The sequence below is a fragment of the Pan troglodytes genome, chromosome 21 (assembly GCF_028858775.2).
Source record: "Pan troglodytes isolate AG18354 chromosome 21, NHGRI_mPanTro3-v2.0_pri, whole genome shotgun sequence".
Taxonomy (NCBI): Eukaryota; Metazoa; Chordata; class Mammalia; order Primates; family Hominidae; genus Pan; species Pan troglodytes.
The window spans coordinates 37,504,487-37,521,228 of NC_072419.2; the positions used below are offsets into that span (position 1 = coordinate 37,504,487).

Genomic DNA, 16,742 nt, shown 5'->3' on the forward strand with positions numbered 1-16,742 from the left:
AAGTATGTATATGCGTGTCATGGTGGTTTGCTGCACCTACCAACCAGTCACCTAGATTTTAAGCCTGGCATGCATTAGCTATTTGTCCTGATGCTCTCCTTCTTTTCTCCCCGCTCCAACAGGCCCCACTGTGTGTTGTTCCCCTCCCTGTGTCCATGTGTTCTCATTGTTCAGGTCCCACTTATAAGTGAGAACATGCAGTGTTTGGTTTTCTGTTTCTATTTTTGTTTGTTTGTTTTTTCCTCTTTTATTAAGTCCGCTATACTAACTAGAAGGAGAAGCTGTGGTTTTCACCTGACAGGCCACAGGGCCAATCACCACAGCTTCTTGTAGAGAACATGGAGAGTGCCAAGATCACCATCAGGTGCAGCTTCCTTCCTGTGGCTTTCCATCTTCCAGTCGGCCTGGTCTTTTGCCTTGAAGGGCCCCAAAACATCAGCCCTGGCTATCATCTTCATCCCAAATGCTGAGAAGATGGGCAGACAAGAACACGGAGGGTGTCACAGAGAGGTTCCCATCAGGTTCACAGGGCGCCCGCTGTACCTCTTGGAGATGTCAGCTTCAATCAGCTTCTGCAGCTCCTTGGTCTTCTCCAGCAGCAGGTCCAGCTTAGGCTCCAGAGCCTCCTGCTCCTCAAGTGCCTCCTGCTGCTTCTGCACCATCAGCTCTTTCTTCAAAGCCAGCAGCTGGGACTGCTTCAGGTTTTGCTGGAGGAATTCAGTCACTCGGTCCACATACCTTGGTGAGGCCAGGATCATAAACAGGTGTTGCAGTTGAAGACTGGTAAGTTTGCCAATCAGATCTTCCAACACTGACACCATGATAACCATCTTCTCTTTGGTCTGGCCCTGCAGGATGGCTGGAGCCAGCTGGAACTGGCTCACAGACAGGACATCTGCCTTCTCACTCAACTCCACTGCTCTCTGGGCTAAGAAGATCTCAAGTTCCATGAGCTCATCAAGGAACTGATTCTGGGTCTCAGTGTATTCAAGAAGTGTCAGAGCATCTGGGCCCCTGGCAACACCTTCTGGAGCCTGGATTCCTGCTTCCAACACTGTGATCTGCAAAGCAACAGCATCGTCTCCCTAGTCTATCCCATCATCTCCAAGGTCCTTTGAATCTGATTCCGGGAAGATGCCCCAGTCGATTCCAGCAGCCTCGGCAGAGATGCCAGCGTCAGTCCCCTCAGAAACTGCCTCTACCCCAAAGTCGCCCCAGTCAATCGCGTCTTCTGCCACCTGCTCAGGAAGCTCCTCGAGGTGGGGTCGCTCCACCACAGAGGGCTCTGTCCCTGTCCTCCACTCGTACACTGTTGAGTTTCCCCACTTCTGCACGAACCGCAGCATTGGCAACACCTGCTCTGTGGGGCTCTCACACACAAACCCCACAGAGGCCTGGTACACGTCGATGGCTTCCCCCAGGGACTGCTGCGCCGCTGCCCCAGTCTCAGCCAGCTGACTTGGCAGGTCCTTCACCAGGGCCAGCAGTTCTCCTCGGGTATTTTCGCCCATGATGCCATACTGCTTGCAGGAGTGGTAGAACTGCTCCCCCATCTCAGCAGCCCCTGCCTGGCACTCCTCCTCCTTGCAGCTGTATTCTTGCTGCAGCTGCTGGCACTTGGCAATCTGCTTCTTCAGTGAGGGGATCTCATAGTTGACATTCCAAACCAGGAGGCTAGAGAGTTCCACTAAGTAGGTGTTGTCCTTCTCATACAGGGCTATAATCTCCTGCCAATCCTTCATCCACTGTGAAGAGTATCAGCCAAAAATATTTTTTGTGGAGGCCTCTGTGCCTTTGAAAAGGTCCAGGATTCTTAGGCAGTGAAAGTCGTGAATGTAGGATCCAGACAGCAGCTGGGCGATCACTTCGCTCTCTGGCATGTCCTGGATGGCAGCACTGATCTTCTCTCAGATCGTCAGCATCAGACTCTGCCATTTCAGGCTGCAGTACCTTCTGTCCACAAGCCAATCGAGCAGGTTGCTGGTCTGGATGTCGATGGGCATGTGCTGATGGTCCTCCATCTTTCCTCCACTTCCACTTCAGGCCGGAGACCTAGTTTTCTATTTCTGTGTTAGTTTGCTGAGGATGATGGCTTCCAGCTTCATCCATGTCCCTGCAAAGGATGTGATCTCATTCCTTTTTATGGCTGCATAGTATTCCATGGTGTATATGTACCACATTTTCTTTAGTCTGTCATTGATGGGCATTTGGGTTGGTTCCATGTCTTGGCAACATGATCTTATTTGTAAATATTCCACACTAAAATAAATGCTAGAACTAATAAACAAATTCAACCAAGTTGCAGGATATAAAATCAACATACATGACTCATAACACATATTCTATCCTGCCTGTCACATTGCTTCCCTTTCTAATACAATTTCTTGGAGAGGCTGGTGTCTTCTTGAATAATGGGCACAAGAAGTTTCCAGTGCCTTCAATATAAAATCTACACTCTCTAGCCTGTATTTCAGCTTAGGCTACTACAATCCATCCATCCCCTCATTCCACACCAGTATATCATTTCATACTCTGTACCAGGCTAGGAACACAGAGGTCTCCAATGCCTACCACACTGATAAAAATGAGTCCAAAGAACCTGTAAACTGTACCACTCTTGATTGTGATTTTCTTTATAAGGAATGTCCGTCCTTTCTCCTTTAAGCATGGATGAAGCAGGAAGACAGAAAAGGAAAGAAGTGAAGTAAATGACATTTGCATGCTGTGGTACATTCAAACTACCACAGAAATACAGAGAAAGCACTCAACTGCTGCTACATCAGACACCTTGCTGGTCAACCAGAGGAAGGGGGATGAAAATGGCACTCATTCATCCATGCTCCAGCATCATAGTATCACTGTCTTTTTTACCTCAATCCTTTTTTACCTCAAAACCCTCTTTATGATGTCTCTCCTGGCACCATCCTACTTACAGTAGGATGAGAATATCTGCAGGGGGTTTCCCCAGGGTGGCATCCACACTTTTCTGGATAACACTAGATCTGGAGAATTTTCCTCTCACCCAAACATACCAGATGGAACACTTCCTGTTTTTAGTCACCAGAGAGAGGAGTAGGAACATATACAATAAGAATAAGGGAGAAATAATGCATTTTCTTCAGTCTCTCCACATGTGGAGTAGCCCAAGACAGCCTTGGGAGGAAGCCTCCTATAGTGGCACCCAAAAGTTTCATAAAAGACCTTTGCTACTCTTCTCTCTTGAACATCTTCCATGACTTCATATTGTCCTGAATCATTGTGCATTGTATCTCCCATGTCAAATTAATGTCACCTTTGAAATCTCTCCCTCTTCAGACCAGAAGACAGAGGAGACCTGCTTTCACATCCCAGCATGGACTTTAACAATGATTTTGTGTCTCAACTCTCTGAAACTAACTTTTCTATCTCAGAAATGGACTTAGAGGAGTTTCAGATATGGGCATCAGATATCAAGTGTGTATAGAGAAGGAAGTTTTAGAGGCAAGAGCATACTAAAATAATTTGAGGAAATTATTTTAAATTCTCACACTAAATCTTCTCTAGAAATTCAGTAGGCCTGGATAGGGGCCCAGGAAATGGTATCTTGCATGAGTCTCCCCCTCACCACTATCATAAGCCCCCGCTTGATATTAATTCCTCAACTATTCCCAATCATGACCTTCTAACTCTCACATTTATGTATCACCCAGACTGTCTTCCCTCACAATATAGTCCATGGCTTAACATCATAAATCAAGTAACACCTACAACCACCATCAATAACTTATGCATGTACTTTTTTAATAGTTCCATCCAGAGCTCTTAAAAATATATCTAAGTACACCTGATACATTTATCTTCTGCCAACTGGGAACCCCAAATTGTGTTCTCCTCAAACTTCAAAGATCTTTCCGTCTCATTTATATCTGCTTATGGCATACTATATTTATTTAGTCATAAAGCATTTATATATTAATTTATTTAATAGACATTTACAAATAAAGTAAATAAAACACTCAGCTTAACAGGGATACAGAGATTTATATGAAAATATAAGTAGATAAATCTCATATGTGTATGCTTGAGATGGTAAAAGAAAAGAATGAGTGACTTTCTTATTAGAAGAGATTGTTCAAAATAGTTCCTGGCCCCGAATTATTCCAGCTGGACACATGTTAAAAATCATTAAGGAAGGAGAACTTTTTATAACCCTTGAAACGTAAAGTTCTGTCTTCATTTTATTGTAAATTCATTTGCAGTGATGATTACTATTCCCATGTTTTACTGAATATGGGAACAAGGATACCTCAAGAAAAAAGGTAAAAGGAAAAGGGTTTTGGAGGATGGAGTGTAAGAGAAAAAGTGAGGAGAGTAAAAGGAAGGGATTATGGAGCAGTAGAAGTAGAAGCAAGGGGAGGAAGAAGGGAAAAGGCTAGACATCATAACTGAACTCACTCCCAAGAAAGGAGAAATAACTTTGGTTTGTTGTCCATATGTCTGTATGTCTGGTTAATGTTCCTCCTATGTTTCTTATTTCCTTTTTGTAGAGTGTGTGTGTGTGTGTGTGTGTGTGTGTGTGTGTGTGTGTGTGTGTTTATTGGAACTGCCATGGTTCGAAGGAATGCATCTGGAAACATTCTAGCCCCCTGATTTCATTTACCTGCACTGCCTTCTCCTACATTTAGGGCTATTTATGGTCAATGAAAGTCACACTCAAGCGAGTTTTTGAAGAATGTGAAAGGACACACTAGATATATTTTATTCAAGGCTAATTCGTTGCCATTCCATAAGACCCTTGCTGTGGTGCACTCAGGTGTTTTATTAAACTCTAGCCAGCCCTCATCCCAGACTAACCCAAATTCTGCTCATAACAACCCAACATTCATTCTTTTTGCACCAAACATCTGACAAAACCAAATGCCAATCCCAGTTCTACCTCCATGTTATGCCCACTCAAGCCCCAATCCCAAGACAAACACAACACTAGTCAAGCCATCCAACACCAACACCCAGCTTCAACCCAACAACCAGCTCATCCACAAATGCCCTCTACTCCAATTCTCAGTTTCACCCAATTTCACTGCTGGATACATTCATCCACAAATACAATTCTTAACCCAGCCTATCCCAAACCACTGCCCCAGCCTAATTTTATAAATAGGATCCTCACTTCCATCTCATCACTGTTTATTGTTTCTATCATTACACCAACACAAAGGTCCCATCCTTTTTGTACTACAATTCACTACCCAATCTCCAAATAGCCCCTTGATTCATCCTATAAATGTTCAACTTGAACTCAATTTCTCACACCTAACCTGTATCCAAATCTTTCATCTCAATGACATTGCTAACCCTAAATTGTTCTATGCCAATCCTCTCTACCACTCTACCAACCAAAAGCATCACATTCTTAATTTGATCTTAGAAGTACAAAGCCAGTAAGAGATCCTGACATGATACAAACCTGAGGGTAAAATCCCTAAGCTGCCTGACACCACATCATCAAGACTGCAATACACATGCAGGACCCCAGAACCTTTGAGAGACAGAACAAAATCAGAAAACTTCATGGCAATATCTTTGATGAGCATAGATGCAAAAATCCTCAACAAAATGCTGGCAAACTGAATCCAGCAGCATATCAAAAAGCTTATCTGCCATAACCAAGTAGACTTCATCCCTGGATGCAAGCCTGGTTCAGTATATGCAAGTCAATAAATGTGATTCACCACATAAAGAGAATGAAAAACAAAAACCACATGATTGTCTCAATAGATACAGAAAAGACTTTTAATAAAATTCAACACCCTTTCATGTTAAAAACTCTCAATGAACTAGGCACTGGAGGCACATACTACAGAATAATAAGAGCCATCTATGACAACCCCACAGCCAACATTATACTGAATGGGCAAAAGATGGAAGCATTCACCTTGAAATCTAGAACAAGACTAGGATACCCTCTCTCACTTCTATTCAACATAGTACTGGAAGTGCTAGCCAGAACAATCAGGTGAGAGAAAGAAAAATAAAGGATCTAAATAGAAACAGAAGAAGTCAAACTATCCCTGTTTGCAGGCAATATTATTCTATACCTAGAAAATCCCATAGTCATTGCCCAAAAGCTCCATGATATAATGCACAACTTCAGCAAAGTTTCAGGATACAAAATCAATGTACAAAAATAGGTAGCATTCCTATATACCAACAACATCCAACTGAGAACCAAGTCAAGAGTGCAATGTCATTCACAATAGCCACAAAAAGAACAAAATACCTAGGAATACAGCTAGCCAGGAAGGTAAAAGATCTCTACAATCAGAATGACAAAACATTCAAAGAATGTTCATCTCTGCTCAAAGAAATCAGAGATAACACAAACAAAAGGAGTAACATTTCATGCTCATGGATATGAAAAATCAATATTGTCAAAATGGCCATGCTACCTAAAGCAATTTGCAGATTCAGTGCTATTCCTATCAAACTACCATTGACATTCTTCATAGAATTAGAAAAAAATATATTGAAATTCATGTGGAAAACTATTTTGAAATTCCTGTGAAAAAAGAGCCTGAATAGCAAGGGCAATCCTAAGCAAAAAGAGCAAAGCTGGATGCATCACATAACCCGAATTCAAACTGTACTACAAGGCTACAGTAACAAAAACAAGACACATAGACCAATGGAACAGAATATAGAGCCCAGAAATAAAGCTGCACCCCTACAACCATCTGATCTTTGACAAAGTATACAAAAACAAGCAATGGGGAAAAGACTCCCTATTCAATAAATGGTGCTGGTATGACTGACTAGACATATGCAGAAGATTGAAACTGGACCCCTTTCTTACATCATATTAAAAAAATCAAATCAAGTTGGATTAAAGACTTAAATGTAAAACTTAAAATTATAAAAACCCTGGACGATAACCTAGGAAATATCATTCTGGACATAGACTCTGGCAAAGATTTCATGATAAAGACACCAAAAGCAATTGCAACACAAAGTAATAAATGAGAACCAACTAAACTAAATAGCTTCTGCACAGCAAAAAGAATCTATCAACAGAGTAAACAGACACCCTACAGAATGGCGGAAAATATTTGTAAACTATGCATTTGACAAAGGTCTAACATCCAGAATCTATAAATACTTAAAAAAAATTAACAAGCAAAAAACAACCCCATTAAAAAGTGGGCAAAGGCATAAACAGACACTTCACAAAAGAAGGCACATATGCGACCAACAAACGTATGAAAAAATGCCCAACACCACTAATTGTTACAGAAATGTAAATCAAAACCACAACGAGATATCATCTCACACCCATCAGAATGGCTATTATTAAAAAGTCAAAAAATAACAGATGCCGGCAAGGTTGAGCAGAAAAGGAAACACTTATGTACTGCTGGTGGGAATGTAAATTAGTTCAACCATTGTGGAAAGCAGTGTGGTTATTTCTCAAAGAACCTAAAACAGAATTACCATTTGACCAAGCAATCCCATTACCGAGTATTTGCCCCAAGGAATATAAATTATTCTACCATAAAGCCACATCCACATGTATGTTCATTGAAGCACTATTCACAATAGCACAGGCATGGAATCAACCTAAATGCTCATCAATGGTAGACTGGATAAAGAAAATGTGGTATATATACACCATGGAATACTATGCAGCCATAAAAAGAATGAAATCATGTCCTTTGCAGCAGCATGGATGGAGCTGGAGGCCATTATCTTAAGTGAACCAATGCAAGAACAGAAAATCAAATACCCTATGTTCTCACTTATAAGTGGGAGCTAAACATAGAGTACGTATGAACACAAAGAAGGGAACAACAGACACTGGGGCCTACTTGAGGGCAGAGGGTGGGAGGAGGATGAGGATTGCAAAACTACCTATGAGATACTAGGCTTAATACCTGGATAATGAAACAATCTGTACACCAAACTCCCATGACACGAAACTTACCTAGATGACAAATCTGCACATGTACCCCTGAACCTAAAATAAAAGTTAAATAAATAACTAAATAATAAAACAAATGTTTGGTAGAATTCCATGGTAAAGCCATCAGGTCCTGGGATTTTCTTTGATGCAACACATTTTATTACTGATTCAATCTCCTTACTCATTGCTATGGTTTGAATATTTGTCCCTTCTAACACTCATGTTGAAACTTAATCCCCAATGTGACAGCATTGAGAGATGGAGTCTTAAGAAAGGATTGGGGAGGAAGGTGAAGCAAGATGGCAGAAAAGAAGGCTTCACCAATCATCCCGCCCTGCAAGGACACCAATTTAACAACTATCTACACACACACACACACACACTCAGACACAAACCATCTTCAATAGAAACAAAAATGAGGTGAGCCCTCAGAATTTTATATCACTGAAAGATGCACCAAAGAGGCAGAAAAAAGTCTTGAATCACAGATGTCACCCCTCCCCCATCCTCTGGGAGCAGCAGCATGGTACAGAGAGCATTTTTGTGTGCTGGGGGAGGGAGGGCACAGCAATTGTAAGGCATTGAACTCAATGCTTTCCTGTTAGAGCAGAAAGAAAAACCAGACCAAACTCAGCTGGTGCCCCCTCCCTCCCATAAACACACACAGTGGGAGCAGTTAAATCAGCCCTAGCTAAAGGGGAGTTGCCCATCCCAGAACTTGAGTTCTTGCAAACCTTGCCACTGAGGGCTAAAGTGCTCTGGATGTCTAAGTAAATTTGAAAAGCACTGTAGGCCAGAGAACTGCAACTCTTAGGCAAGTCCTAATGCTGAACTCAGCCCAGAGACAGTAGACTAGGGGTGCACACGACTGACTGAGACACCAGCTGGGACAGCTAAGAGAGTGCTGGTATCACCTCTCCTCTAACCCCAAGCTGCACAGCTTGTGGCTCTGAAAGAGACACATTCTTTCTCCTTGAGGAGAGATGAGGGAAAAGTGGGGAGAACTTTGTCTTGCATCTTGGATATCAGCTCAGCCACAGCAGGATAGGGTGCCAGTGAGAGCCGTGAGGCCCCTTTTTCTGGCCCTAGCTCCAGGATGACATTTCTTGACACACCCTGGGCCACAAGGGAACCCACTGCTTTGAAGGAAAAAACCCAGTCCTGGAACGATTCACTGCCTGCTAACTGAAGAGCCCTTGGGTGCTGAATAACCAGCAGAGATACCCAAGTACTATGTTGAGGGCCTTGGGTGGGCCTCTGAGACTTGCTGGCCTCAGGTACCAGCTCAGCCACAGGTGAGTAGAATACCAAGCACTCTAGATTCTAGAACTTGGCTCTTGGATGGCATTTCTGGATCTGCCCTGGGCCAAAGGGGAGCCCACTGCCCTGAAGGGTGATTCCCAGGCCAAGCAGCATTCACCACAAGCTGACTTAAGAGCTCTTTGGCCATAAAGGAACATTGGCGTAGTCTGGCACTATTCTCCATGTCCTATGGTGGTGATGGCTATGGGGTGAGGCTCCTCTGCCTTTGGAAAGGGGATGGAAAAGTGGGAAGAACTGCATCTTGTGGTTTGAGTGCTGGCTCAGCTGCAGTACAACAGAACACCAGGTAGACTTCTAAGGCTTTTTACTCTAATCTCTGACTCCTGAATGACACCTATGGACCCACTCAGGGTCTGAGGATACTTGCCATCCTGAATGGAAGGACATAGGCCTGGTTTGCTTTGCCACCTCCTGATTATAGAGTCCCACGGCCTTGAGAGAACATAGGGAGTTACTACCAGGGAGTGGTTACAGCAGGCCTTGGGTGAGACCCAATTCTGTGCTGGCTTCAAGTCTGACCCAGCACAGCCAGAGTGGTGGTGGCCACAGAGGTGCTCATCTTCCTCCCCCCGACACCCCCACAACTTTAAATGGCTCAGAACAAAGACATTCCATTTGTTTGGGAGAAAGTAAAGACAGAGAAAAGAGTATCTTCCTGGTAATCCAGAGAATTCTTCCAAATCTTGTCTAAGACTATCAAGGCAGTACCTTTATGAGGTTGAAAGAACCACAGTGTTACTGGGCTTGGAGTGCACCCTAAAACAGATACAGCTTAGATCACAATACCCAAGTCATTTCAAATATTTGGAAAGCCTTCCCAAGAAAGACGAGTACAAACAAGTCCAGACAGTGAAGACTACAATAAATACCTAACTTCTCTGCCCAGACACCAAAGAACTCTATAAGCATCAACACCATCTAGGAAAACATGACCTCACCAAATGAACTAAATAAGGCATCACAGACAAATCATAGAGAAACAGAGATATGTGACCTTTCAGACAGAGAATTCAAAATAGCTGTTTTGAGGCAACTCAAAGAAATTCAAGATAACACAGAGAAGAAATTCAGAATTCTACCAGATAAATTTAATAAAGAGAATAAAATAATTTAAAATAAGTAGAAACTCTAGAGCTGAAAAATACAATTGGCAGACTGAAGAACACATCAGCATTTTTAAACAGCAGAATTGATCAAGCAGAAGAAAGAATTAGTGAGCTTGAAGACAGACTATTTGAAAATACACAGTCAGAGGAGACAAAAAAAGAATGAAAAAGAATAAAGCATGCCTATAAGCTCTAGAAAATAGCTTCAAAAGGGCAAATTTAACAGTTGTCTTAAAGAGGAGGTAGAGAAAGAGAGACAGGGATAGAGAGTTTATTAAAAGGGAAAATAACAGAGAACTTCCCAAACCCAGAGTAAGATATCAATGTGCAAGTACAAGATGGTTATAGAACACTAAGTAGATTTACCCCAAAGAAGATTACCTCAAGGCATATAATAATAAAACTTCCAAAGATCAAGGCTAAAGAAAACATTCTAAAACCAATAAGAGAAAATAAACAAATAACACACAATGGAGCTCCAATATGTCTGGCAGCAGACTTTTCAGTAGAAACTTTACAGGCTTATGCCAGGAGAGAGTGGCATAACATATTTAAAGCACTGAAGGAGTCCAGGCATGGTGGCTCATGCCTGTAATCCCAGCACTTTGGGAGGCCAAAGCAGGAAAATTACTCGAGCTCAGGAGTTCAAGACCAGCCTGCAGAACATAGTGAGATCTCATCTCTATTAAAAAAAATAAATAAACAAAATTAGCCAGGTGTGGTGGCACGTGCTTGTAGTCTCAGCTGCTCAGATGGCTGAGGTGCGAGGATCACTTAGGCCCAGCAGATCAAGGCTGCAGTGATCTGCGATTATGCTACTACACTCCAGCCTGGGCAATAGAGCAAGACCTTGTCTCAAAAAAATTAAATTAAATTAAAAAGTACTGAAGGAAGAAAACTTATCTTAGAATAGTATATCTGGTAAATATATATATTTGAACATATATATACACATATATATGTGTATATATATATTCACATATATATGTGTATATATATATACACATATATATTTGAATATATATATACAAATATATATATTTGAATATATATATACACATATATATTTGAATATATATATACACATATATATTTGAATATATATACACATATATATTTGAATATATATATACACATATATATTTGAATATATATACACATATATTTGAATATATATATACACATATATATATTTGAATATATATACACATATATATTTGAATATATATACATATATTTGAATATATATACACATATATATCTGAATATATATATACACATATATATTTGAATATATATATACACATATATATTTGAATATATATACACATATATATTTGAATATATATACACATATATATTTGAATATATATACACATATATATATTTGAATATATATACACATATATATACACATATATATTTGAATATATATACACATATATATTTGAATATATATATACACATATATATTTGAATATATATATACACATATATATATTTGAATATATATTTGATATATATCCTTCAAACACAAAGATAGATCTTCCAGAGAGAAAATCAACAAAGAAACATTAGACTTAATATCCACTATAGACCAAATGAATCTAAACAATATTTACAGAGTTTTCATCCAACAGCTGCAGAATACACATTCTTTTCCTCAGCACGTGAATCATTCTCAAGAATAGATGACAATCACATGTTAGGTCACAAAACAAGCCTTAAAACATTCAAAACATTGAAATAATATCAAGCATCTTCTCTGGCCTCAAGATGAATTTTGTAAACTATACAAATACATGGAAATTAAAAAATATACTCCTGAATGACCAGTGGGACACTGAAGAGATTAAGGAAATTGAAAAATTTCTTGAAACAAATGGTAACAGAAACACAACATATGAAAGCCCATGGGATACAGCAAAAGCAGTACTAAGAAGTTTATAGCTATAAGGGTCAATGTCAGAAAAAGAGGAAAAACTTCAAATAAACAATCTAATGATGCATCTTAAAGAATAAGAAAAGCAAAAACAAACCAAACCCAAAAATAGTATAAGAAAATAAAGAATAAATATCAGACTAGAAATAAATGGAATTGAAATGAAGAGAACAATACAAAAGATCAATGAAACAAAAAGTTGTTTTTTTGAAAAGTTAAACAAAAGTGACAAACCTTTAGCCATACTAAATAAGAAAAAAAGATAGAAGATCCAAATAAATAAAATCAAAAATGAAAAGGGAGACATTACAACTCATGCTACAGAAATTCAAAGAATCATTAATGGCTGCTATGAGCAAGTTTATGTCAATAAATTGGAAAACCTAGAAGACATGGATGAATTTCTAGACACATGTGACACACCAAGATTGAACCAGGAAGAAATCCAAACCTGAAGAGACCAATAAGAAATGAGACTGAGGCTGTACTAAAAAGGCTCCAAGTATAGAAAACCCCAGGACCAGATGCCTTCACTGCTGAATGCTACCAAACATTTAAAGAATTAATACCAGTCCTACTCAAACTATTCTGAAAAATAGAGGAGGAGAGAATACTTCTAAACTCATCCATGAGGTCTGAAAAGTAGAGGAGGAGAGAATACTTCTAAACTCATCCATGAAGCCAGTATTATCCTGACACCAAAACCAGACAAAGACACATCAAAAAAAAAAAACAAAACCAAAAACTACAGGCCAATATCTCTGATGAATATTGATGCAAAAGTCCTCAAAAAACTATAAGCAAACCAAATTCAACAATATATTAGAAAGATTATTCATCATGATCAAGTGGGATTTATCCCTCAGATGCAAGGATGGTTCAACATCAACAAATTAATCAATGTGATACATTACATCAACAGAATGAGGACCAAAAACATATGATCATTTCGATTGATGCTGGAAAAGCATTTGATAAAATTCAACATCCCCTCATGATAAAAACCCTCAAAAAGCTGGATATAGAAGGAACATACCTCAACACAATAAAAGCCATATATGATAGACACACAGCTAGTATAATACTGAATGGGGGAAAACTGAAAGCCTTTCCTCTAAGATCTGGAGCATGACAAGGATTCCCATTTTCACCACTGTTAGTCAACACAGTACTGGAAGTCCTAGCTAGAGCAGTCAGACAAGAGAATGAAATAAAGGGCATCCAAATTGGGGTGGAAGAAGTCAAATTACCCTTGTTTGCAGATAATATGATTTTATATTTGAAGAAACCTAAAGATACCACCAAAAACTTTTATAGCTGATAAATTCAGTAAAGTCTCAGGGTAGAAAATCAACATACAAAAATCTGTAGTATTTCTATATGCCAACAGTAAACAGTGTGAAAAAGAAATCAAAAAAGTGATCCCATGTACAACAGCCACACATAAAATTAAATACCTAGGAATTAACTTAACCAAAGAAGTGAAATATCTCCATAATGAAAACTATAAAACACTGAAGAGAGAAATTGAAAAGGACACCAAAAAATGGAAAGATATTCCATGTTCATGGTTTGGAAGAATCAATATTGTTAAAATGTCCATCCTACCCAAAGTAATCTACAGATTCAATGCATTCCCTATCAAAATACCAAGGACATTCTTCACAGAAATAGAAAAAAAAATTCTAAAATTTACATAGAACCACAAAAGACCCAGAATAGCGAAAGCTATCCTAAGCAAAAAGAACAAAACTGGAGGAACCACATTACCTGACTTCAAATTATACTACAAAGCAAAATTTTTGTACCATGCTGTAGTACAGCATGGTATTGGTTAAAAAAAAAAAACAGACATATAGACCTATGGAATAGAATAGAGAACACAGAAACAAACCAGACACCTTCAACGAACTCATTTTCAACAAATGTGCCAAAAACATACACTGGGGAAAAGACAGTCTTTTCAATAAATAGTGCTCAGAAACTGGATATCCATACTCAGAAGAATGAAGCTAGACCCCATCTCTCACCATATACAAAAATAAAATCGAAATAGATCAAAGACTTAAATCTAAGACCTCAAACTATGAAACGACTACAAAAAAGTACTGGAAAAATTCTTCAGGACCTCAGTCTGGTCAAAAATGTATTGAGCAATATTCCACAGGCACAGGCAACTAAAGCAAAATGTACAAATGGGGTCACATCAAGTTAAAAAGCTTCTGCACAGGAAAGGAAATAATCAACAAAGTAAAAAAAACAACCCACAGAATGGAAGAAAATATTTGCAAATTACCCATCTAACAAGAGATTAATAAACAGAATATATAAGGACCTCAAATATCTTTATAGAAAAAAATCTAATAATCCAATCAAAGATGGACAAGAGAGTTGAACAGACATCCCTCAAAAGAAGATATATAAAAGACAAACAGGCATGTGAAAAGGTGCTCAACATCATTGATCATCAGAGAAATGCAAATCAAAACTACAACGAGATATCATGTCACCCCAGTTAAAATGGCTTTTATCTAAAAGACAGGCAATAATGAATGCTGACAAAGGTGTAGAGAAAAAGGAGCCCTCATACACTGTTGGTGGGAATTTAAGTTAGTATGACCACTGTGGAGAACAGTTTGGAGGCTCCTCAAAACACTAAAAATAGAGGTATTATAGGATCAAGCAATCCCACTGCTAGGTACATCCCCAAAAGAAAGGAAATCAGTATATTGAAGAGGTATCTGCACTACCATGTTTGTTGCAGCACTGTTCACAACAGCTAAGATTTGAAAGCAACCTAAGTATCCATCAACAGATGAATGGATAAGGAAAATATGGTACATATACTCAAAGGAGTACTATTCAGTCATTAAAAAGAATAAGATGCTGTCATTTGCAACAATGTGGATGGAACTGGAATTCATTATGTTAAGTGAAATAAGCCAGCACAGAAAGACAAATATCACATGTTCTCACTGATTTGTGGTATCTAAAACTCAAAACAATTGAATTTCTGGACATAGAGAGTAGAATGATGGTTACCAGAGGCTGGGAAGGGCAGTGGGGATGTAGGGGTAAGTGGGAATGGTTAATGGGTACAAAAAAAAAGAGAATTAATAAAACCTACTATTTGATGGCACAACAGAGTAACTATAGTTAATAATAACCTAATTGTACATTTTAAAACAACTAAAAGAATGTAATTGGATTGTAAATGCCTGAGGGGATGGATACCCCAATCTCCATGATATGATAATTACACATTGCATGCCTGTATCAAAACATCTCATGTATCCCATAAATATATACACCTACTATGTACCCACAAAAATTTATTTTAAAAACAAAATAAATAATAAACAATTTTTAAAAATAAATAAAATAAAATACAATCATAAAGACTTTAACAATGTAAAGAAGAGTAAAATCAGTGAGGACTGCTGTAATCCAGGAATCTGGAAGAGCAACAGCACAGAAGAATAAAAGGAAAGATGGAAATAAAAATAAAATAAGTAATTAAATTAAATTAAAATACAATAAATGTATCTACCCCCTTGGCCTTGGTAATTTAAAACATACTCTGAGGAGACAGTTCTCTATTTTTATCTATTATGTTTGTACAGCAGGAAAACTAATTTCCATAAAACAGAGTAAACCTGGTGAAAGGTCTTTAGTGTATTTAATCTAAATGGAATAGTTTCTCTTTATCATTTTTTTCTAGGGCATATTCTTCCAAACACAAGAAATTTTAGTGCAAATGCTTTGAGGGCTTAATCTTATATGGAGGCAATTTAATAGAGTTTCAGGAATCTCTGTAGAAAATCTAGAGGCACATAGAAACTCTGGTATTTGGTTGCTTTTTAAGTTTGAAAATAAATACAACTGTTTTTCTAATTTTTTTTTGTCTTTTTGCCAGTGGGTTTTTTACATGAATCTGAAAGGGCTTCTGAGGGTTATTTATTTATTTATTTTTGCCTTTGAGTTAGATTGATGATGCTTTTTAGTCTCTTATATGTCTTTCTGTGAATGAGAAGTTAGAATTTTGATTTCTTTTGTAAGCCTCTTCTTTCCACAAATACTATGACTGCTTTCTGGCCAAAATGGGAAATTTCCAGATTTTTCTCTTAGATATTTTGGGACATCCTGTCCTCAGGACAAAGCAGGAAAAAAGCCCACTAGTTGGGGGGGTAATTTCTGGTCACCAATTCCAAATTATATCAAGTAATACCACAGTAGTTTAATATAAGCTAAACAGAAATGGAATTTCTTCTTGGTCATTCAACTGAGGACCCCACTCTGTGGGGTCTAACCTAAAAGAGTAATCTGATTTTTCTCAGGTACACATGGTAAGGGTTAACAGACAAGCAAAAAATATGGTCAGACTCATCCGATAGTCTCCACTGGAAAATACAAAGCATTTCTGAGCTCAAGTTGG

General features: G+C 38.6%; 1 pseudogene; it reads right to left on the bottom strand.

Annotated features, from left to right (window-relative positions):
* Positions 1-247: 247 nt before the first annotated feature.
* LOC741786 (CDK5 regulatory subunit-associated protein 3-like) lies at positions 248-2,030 on the bottom strand (annotated as a pseudogene).
* Between the last annotated feature and the right edge of the window lie 14,712 nt (positions 2,031-16,742).